Below are 11526 nucleotides of genomic sequence, written 5' to 3'. Positions count from 1 at the left end.
AGCTTAGCATTCCACCAACTTCCATCCATTCGCTTCCGCACATCCTGTTCAGGGTCGCGGGGGGGCTGGAGCCTATCCCAGCTGTCATAGGGCGAGAGGCAGGATACACCCTGAACAGGTCGCCAGCCTGTTGCAGGGCCAACACAGTGTTACAGACAACCTTTCACACTCACATTCACACACTCAGTCACACCTATGGGCAATTTAGATTAGCCAATTAACCTAACCCCAGTAAGTGCATGTCTTTGGAATGTGGGAGGAAACCGGAGTACCCGGAGGAAACCCACGCAAGCATGGGGAGAACATGCAAACTCCACACAGAGAGAGGGAGAGGCCTGGGCCAAGGTGGAATCGAACCCAGGCCTTCCAGATGTTATTCTAACTGTGAGGCAGCAGTGCTAACCACTGCGCCACCATGCTGCATTCCACCAACTTGTCCAGCCAATTTACCCCCCCCCCCCCCTTTAAAAATACTTGTTAAAAATACTCTGGTAAAAGCTGAAATACTGATTCAGCATCTTTAATCATAAAAGTGATCAAGTACAGGCTCTAAAATTTAGTCAATGTATAAAAGTCCATCCATCCATCCATTCTCTTCCATTTATCTGGGGCCGGATCGCAGGGGCAGCAGCCCAAGCAGAGAAGCCCAGGCTTTCCTCTCCCCAACCACCTCCACTAGCTCATCTGGAGGGATCCCAAGGTGTTCCCAGGCCAGCCGAGAGATATAATTTCTCCAGCGTGTCCTGGGTCTAACCTGGGGCCTCCTCTCGGTGGGACATGCCCGGAACACCTAACCCAAGAAGTGCCTAGGAGGCATCCTAGTCAGATGCCCAAGCCACCCCAACTGGCTCCTCTCAATTCTGGAGGAGAAGCGGCTCTACCCTGAGCCCCTCCCGATTTGCTGCACTCCTCACCCTATTTCTAAGAGAGAGGCCAGCCACCCTTTGGAGGAAACTCATTTCTACCTCTTGTATTTGAGATGTTATTCTTTCGGTCAATACCCAAAGCTCGTGACCATAGGTGAGGGTAGGACCATAGATTGACCAGTAAATTGACAGCTTTGCTTTTACACTCAGCTCGCACGTCACCACGACAGACCGATGCAGCGTCTGCATCACTGCAGACGCAGCCCCGATCAGTATGTCGATCTCCCATTCCCTTCTCCCGTCACTCATGAAGAAGATACTTGAACTCCTCTACTTGGGGCAGGAACTCGTCCCTGAGCCGGAGAAGGCACTCCACCCTTTTCCGACTATGGACCATGGCCTCAGACTTAGAGGTGCTGATTCTCATGCCAGCTGCTTCATAGTTGACTGTGAACTGTTCCACTACGAGCTGGAGGCCGCCACTTGATGAAGCCAACAGGACCGCATCATCCGCAAAGAGCAGAGACAAGATTCTGAGGTAACCAAGGAAGAAGCCTTCCACCACCTGACTATGCCTAGAAATTCTGACCATAAAAATTATGAACAGAATCTGTGACAAAAGGCAGGAAACGAGTCCAACTTATTGCCAGCTATATGGACCAAGCTCTCACTGCGGTTGTACAGGGACTGAATGGCCCGCAAAAGCGGGCCACACACCCCATAGTCCCACACACCCCATAGTCCCGCAGGACTATGGGGTGTGTGGGAAGCCCAGGCTTCCCTGTCCCCAGCCACCTCCTCCAGCTCATCCGGAGGGACCCCAAGGCATTCCCAGGCCAGCCGAGAGATATAATCTCCCCAGCATGTCCTGGGTCTACAGGGAAGCCTGGGGACAGGGAAGCCCAGGCTTCCCTGTCCCCAGCCACCTCCTCCAGCTCATCCGGAGGGACCCCAAGGCATTCGGCAGCCGAGAGATATAATCTCCCCAGCATGTCCTGGGTCTACCACGGGGCCTCCTCCCAGTGGGACATGCCCGGAACACCTCACATAAGAGGCGACCAGAAGGCGTCCTAATCAGATGCCCGAGCCACCTCAACTGGCTCCTTTTGATGTGATTTCCTTTTGAATTGATTATTTAAACAATAAATAGCACCGAATGTCAACGTTCAGTTTCAGATTTGGGTTCAGTAAGTGCTTCGAGAGGCTGGTCCTGGCTCACCTAAAAAACAACCTACCTCCCACCCTGGATGCTTTCCAGTTCGCATACAGCCAGAATAGGAGTACTGATGATACCATCTCAATAGCGCTTCATTCTGCCCTCTCCCACCAGGACAACAACAACACCTACGTGAGAATGCTGTTCATTGATTTCTGCTCAGCATTCAACACCATCATCCCCTCCAGTCTCATCACCAAACTGAGCAACCTCGTCATCAACCCCTCCTTCTGTAACCGGATCCTGGACTTTCTGACCAACAGACCACAGTCTGTTTGGTCAGACAACCTCACCTTCTCCACCCTCATCCTAAACACCGGTGTTCCACGGGGCTGTCTGCTGAGTCCTCTCCTCTACTGGTTCCAACACCATCATCAACTTCGCAGATGACATGAGAGTGATCGGCCTCATCACCAACAACAATAAGATGGACTACGGGGAGGAGGTCCCGCACTTAGCATCATGGTGTGCCGACAACAACCTATCCATCAACACCAAAAAGACCAAGGAGAACATTGTGGACTTCAGGAGAACCACCGGAGGCACACACACACCCATCCAGATCCACGGAGCTGAGGTGGAGCGTGTCTCCAGTTTCAAGTTTCTGGGGGTCCACCTTTCTGAGGATCTTTCTTGGTCAGTCAGCACCTCCATCTTGGTTAAGAAGGCTCACCAGAGGCTCTTCTTCCTGAGGAAACTAAAGAAGGCCCATCTGTCTCCTCAGATCCTAGTAAACCTCTACCGCAGCACCATCAAGAGAATCCTTACCACCTGCATCACAGTCTGGTATGGTAACTGCTCCGTCGCAGACCGGAAGGCCCTGCAGGGGGTGGTGAAAACTGCCCAGCGCATAACCGGTTTATCACTCCCCACCATTGAGGCTGTTCACAGTAAGCGGTGCCTGTGGAGGGCATGCAGCATTGCCAGGGACAGCTCTCACTCAGGCCACAGACTGTTTACCCTCCTCCCCTCCAGGAGGACTACGGGTCCCCACGTTCCAGAACAAGCAGGTTCAGGAACACCTTTTTCCCCTCAGCTGTCACCCAGCTCAACTCTACATAGAGGTGACACCCCCCCATTACTGAGTGAACACCCCCACACCTATGACTAATTACTCTCCACTGTAACTGTATATACATATTTATTGAACTTTATATTTAACAACTGTTCATAACGGTCTATATTGTGCACACTTGTTAGTATATTCATCTTCTGTATATTCTATAGTATATTCAACTCATACCAGCAGTAATACAGTATATATATATAGTTTTTTAGGAGATTCATAGTATATATTATATAGTACATTCAGTTCATACCTGCACTGTCCATTTTCATATCTTGCACTTTACTACACTGCACTTCAAGTACTTGTTACTGTGTTAATTGACAATAAAGTTGAATCTAATCTAATCTAAACAATAAATAGCACTGAATGTCAACGTTCAGTTTCAGTTTGGGGTTCTGCCTGTGCAGACTGTGAATTTATACTTAGAGCAGTAACCAACATGAAAACCAGACAGCTGTAAATGGGAGAAAAACAAGCAATTGTGAAGCTAAAAAAATTAATCAGAGCCACTGCACAAACACTAGCCAATAACAACCATTTGGAATGTCCTGAAAAGTGATGGTATAGTTACCTTGAAAAAGTAGTCCTACTACTGATTATTGATTACTCCTTTAAAAAGTAACTTAGTTACTTTGCTGATTACTTAATTTTATAAGTAACTAAGTTAGATTACAAGTTACTTTATTAGTTACTTTCAACAGCGCCCGGTCTTGTGCCAAAAAGTAATCATCTGTCATAAATTGATTCAGATGTTTCTGTGTGTTTTTATGTGTAATGTCTTTGCTTATATTGGTAAATAGAGTGCAGTCAACATGATTTATGAAGGGCTTATATATAAAATGCAGAAATAACCTGTTTTTCAACAATCTTTAGGAGTCTGTGGTATTGTACCTACATTATAATCAATCCAGAGCTCATTGGTGAACAAGTCATTTACAGCTGTTTAAATACAGGGAATTATTTTTTTTTGTTTTTTGGCACAACACCAGCCTCTACTACATACTGAGGGCTTTTCAACTTTTTCAGGTCTCCCCCATTTACTTTTTTGTACCGAAGTCCACCTTTTGTTGTTTGGGTGCTGGGGGGCTCCTGCATTAGCCGCAACTCTGCTTCGCTCCACCTGTTGCGACTCGCTCTGTAAGTTTGACTATGCCATGACTCCAGATGTTTCTTCAAATCTGGCATAGTGTTTTTGAAGCTAGATAGCACTTTGTCACCAACATATTGTGCACAACTAACCTTGATATTGTCATCTTTAGCTGACACAAACTCACAATAATGCCCGTATTTCAGCTAGAAAATGCGCATCTCTCTCCTCCCTCCATTGTTTACGTTTGTGTCGTTGTACTGTTACTGTCCTCATGTTGAAAACGGGACTTAACTGTCGCATCTGCCAGACATCACTCCCCGAGACGCAAGAAAAAAGCAAAAATATATCTTTGTACTGAGGAAAATGACAAAAATAGCAATGCACAGTGACTTTGATAAGTAACTTTAATCTGATTACTGGACTGCAAATAGTAACGTGTTAGGTTACTCGTTACCAAGAAAAAGTAGATTAGATTAATGCGTTACTAAGTAGCGCATTACTGACATCACTGGTCCTGAAGAAGAAAGTCATCATTGGTGCACTAAGTAACAGATGTTGAACAGATAGAACAAGGAAAACAACAGCAGTTGACGACAGAAACATTGTAAATGCTGTAAAGAAATTCCCTAAAACAAGTGTTAGTGACATCAGCAACAACCTCCAGATGGCAGGAGTGAAGCTATCACAATCTACTGTTTGCTGAAGACTTCATGAACAGAAGCACAGAGGCTTCACCAGAAGATGCAAACCACTAATTAGCAAGAAGCAGAACAGGAAGGCCAAGCTGGAATTTGGCAAGAAATATAGAGACAAGTCTCAAAAATTCTAGGACAAAGTTTTAAGGACTGATGAGAAAAAAATGAATCTTTACCACGGTGATGGAAATGTTTAGAGAAAACTAGGATCTACCATATTTTTTGGACTATAAGGCACACTATAAGGCTGTAGCTCAGTAGGTAGAGCAGGTCACCTACTGATCGGAAGGTCAGTGGTTCAATTTCTGTCTACTGCTGGCTGCATGCCAATGTATCCTTGGGCAAGATACTTAACCCCAAGTTGCTCTCCGACCGTTCCGTCGGAGTATGAATGTGAGTGAATGTTAGATGATTAAAGCACTTAGCTTAATTAATTAATCATGGAAGTGCTTGTATGAATGCGTGTGCATGGGGTAAATGTGAACGTGTTGTGTAAGCGCTTTGAGTGCTCATATCTGAGTAGAAAAGCGCTATATAAGAACTAGTCCATTTACCAGTTACTTAAAATCCTTAAATTTTCTCAAAAATCGGCAGTGCGCATTATAATCCAGTGCGCCTTATGTATGAATTCTTGTTGCGCTTACTGATCTTGAACCAATTTTATGTGGTACACTGCACTCAAAAATCTGTCAAAATGTTTTAGTGTGACTTTGGTAAGGGACGCTTAACAAATATCGACATTTTCCAGAGCGTACAAAGCGTATGACGGGGGAGGGGGGTAACACCCAGCGTACGCTTTTCAAATAGTTGAGCACTGCCGTCTGACCGCCGATCGCCGAGGCATCCACACCACTGCACCACTGCGTGGTCTGCAGCGATATAGTCTCAGGTCTGGCGGATCAGTTCAAAGCCATCTTTGAATTCTCTAAAATAGGCCATCATCAATTCACAAAATGACTATACTGACTATATTAGACAGGAACAAGTTGTGAGTGCAGCGCGGCAGGTGTGCAAAGCAGCCAAAGCCGCCGGAGATAAATTCAGCAAGGAGTGGAAGCATTGTTCCAAAAATGGAAACAGTGTATTCTGGTGATCGGAGGCCGGCACTGTTGCCAACTTTTGTGCAACACAACTCGCTGTCGGCTATCTCAAAATTTGCTAAAGGAGGATTCGACGTCTGGGGGTGTGTTTGCTGTCCCCCTCTGTGCCAAAGAGAGGTCCGGGTGATGCTACAGCGTACGAGCAGTACGAGCACTGTATGTACACAAAACACGGTGAGAGCGGAGTTTTCAGGTTTCTGGTGTTGTGTCAAAAAGGGATTTCCTTTTTTTTTTGTTTTTTCTTTGCTTAAATCAGTAAATATACTGGTGCACAGGATTTACGAAAGGCTTTTATATGAAATTAAGAAATTACTTGTTCTTACCCTCATTAATAAAGAATATATTGTAGCATCTGTTAAGATGTTGAAGAAGATGGTGAGAGATTGACAGCAAAAGTTGCCCTTTTATTACCAATTAAATGGTTGCTGTGGGCCGCAACCAAAACAAAATAGTACCAACAACGAGATTCACTCGGATAATGACGAGAGGGAACCCGGCATGCTTGATGCTGAAATCGCCCAGCTGTTCAACTCAGACACTGAAGATGAGGAATTTGATGGATTTGTGGAAGATGAATGATTTAAAATGTGAGTGTATTTTTCTGTATTTGTTACAACTGAACAATATTCTGAGTTATTGTGAATGAGTTGAATAAAGTTCGATGTCAGTGGTGCCACAAGCTTGATGCAATTATTGAAAGCAAAGGCTTTGCAACTAAATATCAAGTCTTATTTACTTTCTTCTTGTACATGGGACAACTAAAAGATTTTGATTTTGTTGTGTGTGAGACTGTTGACGTATATGTGACGTATGTAAAATGTATCCAGGCATTTGAAATCAATTGTTTTTTTTTTGTTTGTTTTTTTTAAAGATTGGCTTTGTATCGGTATCTGCAGATAAAATATTGGTATCGTATTGGACCTGAAAAACTGGTATCGTGCCATCCCTAGTAAATACCTGGAAATAAAAGCTGAGGTGTTGATCTGTTGTCTTAGACAAAATAAAGGGATTGGCCTCACTGTTCCACTACATTTGGAGGGGAGTGTATGTAGAACACAAGCAAAGAAATCAAAGGGAAATGGAAAAAAAAAGGAAAATTAGCTCAACTTGCTGTGTGCGAACCCTAAGATTGCTTGTAGTGGTGCCTTGTGGGGAAAAGAATCAATTAGAAATAAGTCACAATAATTTCTATTGTGAACTCCAGTAGTTGTGTATTGGCTGTACCTAATTTGTGCTGCTGCTCTTTGTGGATTTAGCCAGCTGTCAGCACAATCTGTTCTCCTTGATATAACCTAACACCATCCATGAACACCACAGCCACATTTGCACCAGTTCACCTTAGTGCATTAACGTAAACTATACCACAGTAGTGCTAACGAACAAGTGCAACCTCCGCTAAACTGCCTAGTAGGGGTGGTCGTGGCTGTGGGTCAAACAGACAACCATTCACACTCACATTCACATCTATGGGCAATTTAGAATAACCAATTAACCTAACCCTAGTAAGTGCATGTCTTTGGATTGTGGTCCAAAGACATGCACTTACTAGGTATCCGGAGAAATTAGAGTATCCGGAGAAAACCCAAGCAAACATGGGGAGAACATGCAAACTCTACACAGAAAGGCCCGGGCCAAGTTAGATTCAAACCGGGACATTGCTAACCATCACGCCACTATGGTGCCCAGGATGTTTCACAATATGAAAAATCATTATTTTAGCACACATCTATAGATTCAATATTTGTTAAAACACAAGTGAACAACACTGGATTGTTCTGATGCACTATAAACTCTGAGTATAGTACAGATATTTATTTTGCCTGTTTTCTTTTGTTTTGTGCAGAAAATACTGGTATGGATACACCAATTTAGATTCAAATCAGACATCAGTTTGATGTTTGAAGGCTTGAAGTGATGGGAAATAATAACTTCCCTCAAATGCCTGAAACCTAAAGTAACAAACAGTTTTAAAAATATAAAGAATAGACAGTACAGATAGTTTTGTTAAGTAAAACTTTGTCAAAAAATACTATACTGTAAAGTACAAATACTTGAAAATGTTACTTATATACAGTAACAAAGTGTTTGTACTTTGCTACTTCCCACTGCCAATGATAAACATTATGAACAAGGAGCTTAAAAGAGAATGGCTTATATAAACTTTACTAATTTTTACTGCTATCTTCCCAATCTATGTATTTGATGGTTAACTGAACCCTAATTATAGAGCAGATTAGCTGTTAGGACAAGATTGCTGCAGGATTCAATGAATTGTGTAATTGTTTAAAGACAGTGCACCATAGTATAAATGCAGGAAAAAAAGATATAAAGGCTTGTATCAGTATAAACTTGCAGAGACACACCATCAGAGAGATGCAGTGATATCTATACTCACCTGTCAAGTAGCTCAGTAACATGATGTCACAGCAACAAAACTGGAAGGTGTTGATGTCTACACCTGTTAACGTGTCCTGTGGATGGTCTATATCTGTCACCGGGTGACATACCGCTGAAACAGAGCTGGAGAATGTTTCACAGTGTTGATATGACAGAGTCCTTTGGACATTAAAATATTCACTCAGAGTTTCATGTATTCTTTGGTTTGTATTCTTGCTTTCCCCCTCCAGCACTCAGGAAACGTGAGATGTCATGTAATATCTGACCTTTGAAGAAATTAAATCTATATCACATTTTATGCAAAGACTGGCATTACTGCATATGCCAGGCAAAGATAAGGTTCACATGATATGAGGCCCCACATGCATTTGCTTTAACAAATATATTCTTTATGAAGGATAGAATCAATCCACGCAGCAGCCTTCCTCATCAGAATGATGAGTGTGTAATAAAATTCCCAATACTGAATTTCTTATCTGCTGGAATGTTTAATAAAACTGTATATTTGTAGATCAACATTGTAAATTCAAATAATTAAAAAGTAGTAAATAGTATTCATATATGCAGTATCATGGCAGTTCATGAAATACAAGCATGAAGGGACACATTCTAGCTTGTCAGATTAAAAAAATCCTCTTTTCTAGGCTGTAGGGACCAGAGTCTGGAACTGGTAATTTTCACATTTAATTTCATCTTACTTTTACACTTCAGTTCTGTTTTCATTTATTATTTGGGTATGTTTTGGTAGTCTAACTAGACTTATAAGAATCAAATACTAACATGAGATCTAATTTTCCTTTTTGAAAATCTTTATTGTAATTAGCATTACAGCCTCAAAGATCTTCTAGCCCTTGTATTATGGTGAGAAAAAAATACGTTCATTAAGTTGCGGGTCATTTTTACCCGTATTGTGTAAATCCACTCAAAACAGTCAAAAATTAAGTTAAACCAACAAGAACTTTATTTTAGATTACACAAACATTTAGAAGAGATGAGAAGAAGAGATATACAATTCCAACACTATATTAAAGAACTCCTGATTTCAATTTTTTCCTCTTCACGAACACTTTTTTTTTCATTTAACTTGCCCCATTTTCTCGGGTTTTCAATGTTCAACATTTTCAGTGTTCTACACATGATGGACAGAGTGTGACTGTGTGCTTTCTGCAGATGTACTTCTTGCACCTCACACAACAGGTACTTGTTTTGCTGTCATCTCGGGAGGGACAGACTTGGCATCTTTTGCGTTTCTTTGCACCTGTATCCAAAGGATCCATTGTGGGTTGGTCAGATGCCCTGCCCTGGACCTTTGTGATGACAGCTGCAGCTGCTGGGGATTGAGCTGGCCTGGCCCGGTTCTGGATCTTGGGAGTGATGAGTGCTTTGCCTAGTTCTTCCAGGAAAAGTCAACGTCGGTACAGTTTACTGGCATTCCACTGCTGGTTGATCTCAATCCACAGGACATAGGCATTGTAAGCAGACACATCCACAATATTGTAGAAAACCACCAAGGGCCAACGGGCAGTCTTGCGCTGGCAGCTATATGTTGCTGTGACTTTGTGAAGATTTTCAACTCCTCCTTTGGTGGAGTTATAATCCAGGATCATTTGTGGTTTCATGTCCTCTCTTGTGCTCAGAGATGCATCTTTGTGCATTGTGCTCATCACAAGAACATTCTTGTTTCTCTTTGGGCAATAAGAAACAAGTCTTGTTTTCTCTGTGAAAGCAAATTTTGAGGAATGCAGAGGTCTTCCTCACATCTTCAGAATCTCACTGGAAAGTTCTGGCTTATTTTTTCTGACTGTTCCCAACATAGTCAGCTTTCTCTCGTGAAGTTCATCTCCAAGACGGTAGGATGTAAAGAAGTTGTCACATGTGATGTTATGACCTTGCAGCCCTTCAGTCATCTCCAATACCACACGCATACCCTGATTCTTCTCAGGTGCTCCTCCAGGTGGCTTTCCAGTATATACTTGTAGGTTCCACGCATAACTGGATTTTGCATCACAGACTGCCCATATTTTGATGCCATATTTCGCAGTCTTGTTTGGCATATACTGTCGGAGGACAGCGTCCTCTGAATGGAATGAGGCGCTCATCAACAGTAACATGGGGGCCAGGATTATACAATAAAGGCAGGATTTTGACCCATTTATCCCAGACATCTCTGATTGCTGCAAGTTTGTCTCTCGCGTCGACCAGCTCTGGTGTCACGGTTGTCAAATCGGATCACACGAGAGATCATGTGAAATGTCTCCAAAGACTTTGTTGCTCAGAAGTTTGGCCTTCCATTCTCTTCATTCCATAAACTTGCAGTTGCTTCACCCTTTGACCTGTATACTCCAGCTAAGACCAGAATTCCAATGTAAGCATGCAAATCAGTTGGATCCAGTGGCTTCCATTTTTCTTGAAAGACACGCCTCCCCTCCAAGTTGGTCATGTCGAGGATTATCTTCTCTATGGGTGGGGATACGAAGAGCTGAAATGCTGATTCAATATCATTAACTCTTGTGACAGCAAATCTTGTCGGACCAGGAGTCATTTTGATGACATTAGAAGATGACAATCTGCCTCGGCTTTGGTGTGGTGATGTTGACCATTTTATTTTACCATCTGTAGATGTCCATGTCCCCTCTGTGTATGACGATTGTTGTGTTTCTTGGTTTTCATCTGATGAAGGGGCACCGGCAGACTCGTCCTCTGAATCCTCCTCATCTTGGGAAAATTGACAATCTGGATCATCAATACCATTGTCCTCCGGCTCTGAAGGATCCTCCTTCTCTGAAATCTCTTCTTCTACATCACTATCCAAGTTCATAAGCTGCGATAAAGCTTCTTCAGCTGTAAATCGTCTGGAGCTCATTTTTGGTGTATTTCTCAAAGAAACAGAATGGACACAGTGACAAGGACAGGGGAGAGAAAGTCCTTCTTCCACACATACCTGGTTCTGAATGGCTATTCAGAGGCAGTCAAAATAAAGTATATCAAAGAGGCATGTTTATTTGGGATTTAAACAACTACTTTGTGTCTGGGTCAAAATGACCCGCAACATCATCTTTGTATACAAACTGTGCAAACACTCCACAACACATC

At 42.9% G+C, this 11526-nt stretch overlaps 1 pseudogene; it reads right to left on the bottom strand.

Annotated features, from left to right (window-relative positions):
- Positions 1-9554: 9554 nt before the first annotated feature.
- Positions 9555-11296, bottom strand: LOC115786214 (piggyBac transposable element-derived protein 4-like; annotated as a pseudogene).
- Positions 11297-11526: the final 230 nt, after the last annotated feature.

Source organism: Archocentrus centrarchus, chromosome 9 (genome assembly GCF_007364275.1).
Source record: "Archocentrus centrarchus isolate MPI-CPG fArcCen1 chromosome 9, fArcCen1, whole genome shotgun sequence".
NCBI lineage: Eukaryota > Metazoa > Chordata > Actinopteri > Cichliformes > Cichlidae > Archocentrus > Archocentrus centrarchus.
This window is presented reverse-complemented; position numbering and strand designations above follow the sequence as displayed.